The sequence below is a fragment of the Pistacia vera genome, unplaced genomic scaffold (assembly GCF_008641045.1).
Source record: "Pistacia vera cultivar Batoury unplaced genomic scaffold, PisVer_v2 Contig142, whole genome shotgun sequence".
Taxonomy (NCBI): domain Eukaryota; kingdom Viridiplantae; phylum Streptophyta; class Magnoliopsida; order Sapindales; family Anacardiaceae; genus Pistacia; species Pistacia vera.
Genome location: NW_022195489.1, coordinates 98,921 through 102,273, shown reverse-complemented (window position 1 = coordinate 102,273; position 3,353 = coordinate 98,921). Strand labels below are relative to the sequence as shown.

Below are 3,353 nucleotides of genomic sequence, written 5' to 3'. Positions count from 1 at the left end.
TCACAAAGAGTTTAAACTGGAACCCCACAAGAATCATAACCGTTACAAATTTAACTCATTTGGGTATCGTGACCTTAATCTAACCGTCTCAATCTGGACATTTTTTTTTTTTTTTTATGTCTATATATAAACATAAAATAATATAGCATGGCATAAACTTATGATTTGGCAGAAAAATTAGTGATATATCAAATGCATTAGGGTTTTTCATATGGATGACGCGTAAAGTTGGAGGTGTGATATAAAAAGTTTAAATGGGACAAACGAACAGTATCAAATAACTTAAAATCCTAGTGATTAAGTAAATAAAAAAAATAATTGAAGAAGAAGAACAATTCAACAAGACACACAGACGGCATATGACCGTGTGATTGCACGGCCGTTATCACCCAATCAAAATTCATCCAAACTTTCCAACTGTGGGTCCAATCCCTCACTCTCCGTTACAAATTTATTTATACATTAAAACTCCACATTTTCTCGGAAGAAGAAGCGCCAGGAGCGTTTTGTCACCCTCACATTTCACAATATTCATCACCTTCTCTCCATAAATCTCCATTAACATTCCTTCACCGAGAAATTAAAATGGATTCAGAACCAAGTTTTAATTTTAATGATCCATGTTCAACACCAAACTATCTTTGTTTTCATTTCCGATGAGAAGGGCCCAGAGCACGGGGATGTTGACTCGCCGGAACATCCCGGCGTCGATTCCGTTTCAATGGGAGGAAGCTCCGGGGAAGCCGAGAAACAGTTGCGTGACTCAATCTAAGCCGAAGCCCTCCAGTGCGCGGTGCCTGGAACTTCCTCCACGGCTGTTATGTGAAACGAAAATGATCAATATTCCATCGCCAACCACCGTACTGGACGGGCGGACGTGGGTCGGTCTCTGTCTTATACGTTGTCGTTTCGGAGAGGAGGGTCATACGGAGGGAGAACAAGGAGGGGCTTCTGTTTTGGTCCAGTAGGTGGGGCAGTTTCAAGAAGAATAAGGTGAATGTTGGGGGGAGAAATTCGACACTTTAGATTCTTCTCCGCCTCCGGAGGTGAGGAGATGGTGGCAGTGACGGCGGTGCGAAGGTGAGATTACAAGAGTGAGGAAGAGATCAGTGGAGCTTTTTGAGTCTTAAGTCTCACACAAGTTCATCACATATGTGGGTAAGTAAAGCATCTAATTTTTAACAAATTTGTGACATTTTTTCTAAATTTTGATAGATAGATAGATTAAAACAAAATTTTATGAGCACAAAAGAATTATTCTTTACTTTCCCTGCATGTTTTTGTGATTGCATCATGTAAATTGGTTAACTTTTGTATCTTTTGCACTTTAGTTAATTTTAGATATTTTCCACTGTTTCAATCAACGTAAATCAATGCACTATAAAAAATAATTCTTAGGACATTTTATTAGTTGGTCTTGATTTCAGAAGAACAAATTTTTTAATTGTTTCATATAAATATGAATGATCGCTCGCTTAAAATGAGGTCTATAATAATTTCCAATATCATTATATGGGTTTCATATTATGAGCTCATGCTCTTGGAAAAGTTTGGTCCTCCTGACCTTTAGCTTAATTTTATTGTCCTAGAATTAATTCTCAATTAAATGTTGTAAGCTACAGTTGACCAATTATATATCATCCACTAATCTAGCTTTAGAAATAATAATAATAAATAACAATAATTAATAAGACTGAATTTGATTGAGGAGAGGGAGACCATTGAATTTCTGGGCGGAGTGGAAAAAGTAGTTTGATTTCTTAGTGAAAACGACTTTTGATATTACTAGTAATTAATGTTATAATTAAGTGAATTATGTAATTAACTAAATTCTGTGGTAACTGCAGACAAGCATTTGTGAAAGCTTTCAACAGGCGGTCCCATGGAGACGAAGACAAGACAAGTTGAGAAAGATGTAGTCTAATTAGATGTGCTCACTTCACCACACAAATTAATTAATTTCCATCTTGTTTAATATTGTATAGATTTAAATTTAAATATAACATACTTAAATTTTGTATCATCTTTAATGTATGAATTATGATCACATACATATTACTATTGTTGAAACAGAATTTTTTTTTCTTTTTTTACCTCAAAATTTTAATTTATAGATTCGATTAAAGACAAGTGCCTCTTTTAAATTTCATTGTTAAATTTTTATTTTATTTTATTACAAGTCATCTTTATAATCTTATAAAATTTACTTATAAACTTATTGAAAAGATAGATATAAACCCATTTATCATGTGAGTCAGTATCACTAAATAATAATTTATCATCCAAGTTTCTGAAATAATAATTTTTCCCCTTACCCTAGTTTTTTTTTTTTTTTTAGTATTTTATTATTTAATTAAACTGATAAAGGGTAAACAATGACTATAGGAGATAAATTATAATTTCAGTTTAAAAACCCGATGGAAAAGTTTAATTTAGTGGTACCTCTATGGAATTATAATTAACTCTTCTTATATAGATTAATGAACAAAATATTTAACTATTTTAGTGCTAAATTTGTAGCGTACACTACTTATATGTATTTATGTTACATTTTTTAGATATAACGGTCATATTTGACACAAGATTGAAGATGGGTTTATAATTTAAAAAAGTAGAAGTCTGCAGTTGGGATGTCTAAGTAACTTAAAATACTAAAATTAAGAAAAATGTGGTGTGTAATAAATTCTTCTAAAATTTGTATTATAATAATACCTTACTTAAGAAGAGTAAAGCAAAAGGTGTCACTCACTAATTTCTCTTTTCTCCAAATCTTCCAATTTCATTTTCAATTTTTTCCTGTATAACTTAGACTGATTAAAGAAGTAATGAAGAAATTTAACATCCTTTTTATGGAAGTAGAGAAAGAGAATGATAAGTAAGGTTCTGTTAATGGTTAATTCAAATGTAAAAACAATTAGTTAAGGGAGGTAAGTGACAATTTAATCATAATTATTTTTTTCTATCTTTTTGTGTCACCAAATCGTATTAGTAAAATTTATTTATTTTAAAAAAAAAAAAAATCATATCTGATGTACTTTTTAAAGGGTTTTAAAAGCGTTTTCAGTAATTAAAAATCAATTAAAAAAAAAAGATAAATCTGTCAATACAGGATGCCATTAATAATTTATAATGGGCTGTCAAAGAGGCCCTGGAAAATGGGTTGGGCTAGCCAGATATTGGGCCCACTCATGTCCATATAAATCACCAATTAACTCCTAAAGCATAGATCAGTTTACCTTTTTTTTTCCTCCTAAGTACACCTATTAGGAATTTATTTGAAATATGACTTTTTAATAAGCAATTTTAATAATTATAAAGTAACCAATAAATTAAGCAAATAACATTGAATTAAT

The 3,353-nt window shown here is 31.3% G+C and overlaps 1 pseudogene; it reads left to right on the top strand.

Moving 5' to 3' along the window:
* The first annotated feature begins 620 nt into the window (after positions 1-620).
* Positions 621-1,919, top strand: LOC116123353 (annotated as a pseudogene).
* The last annotated feature ends 1,434 nt before the right edge of the window (positions 1,920-3,353 follow it).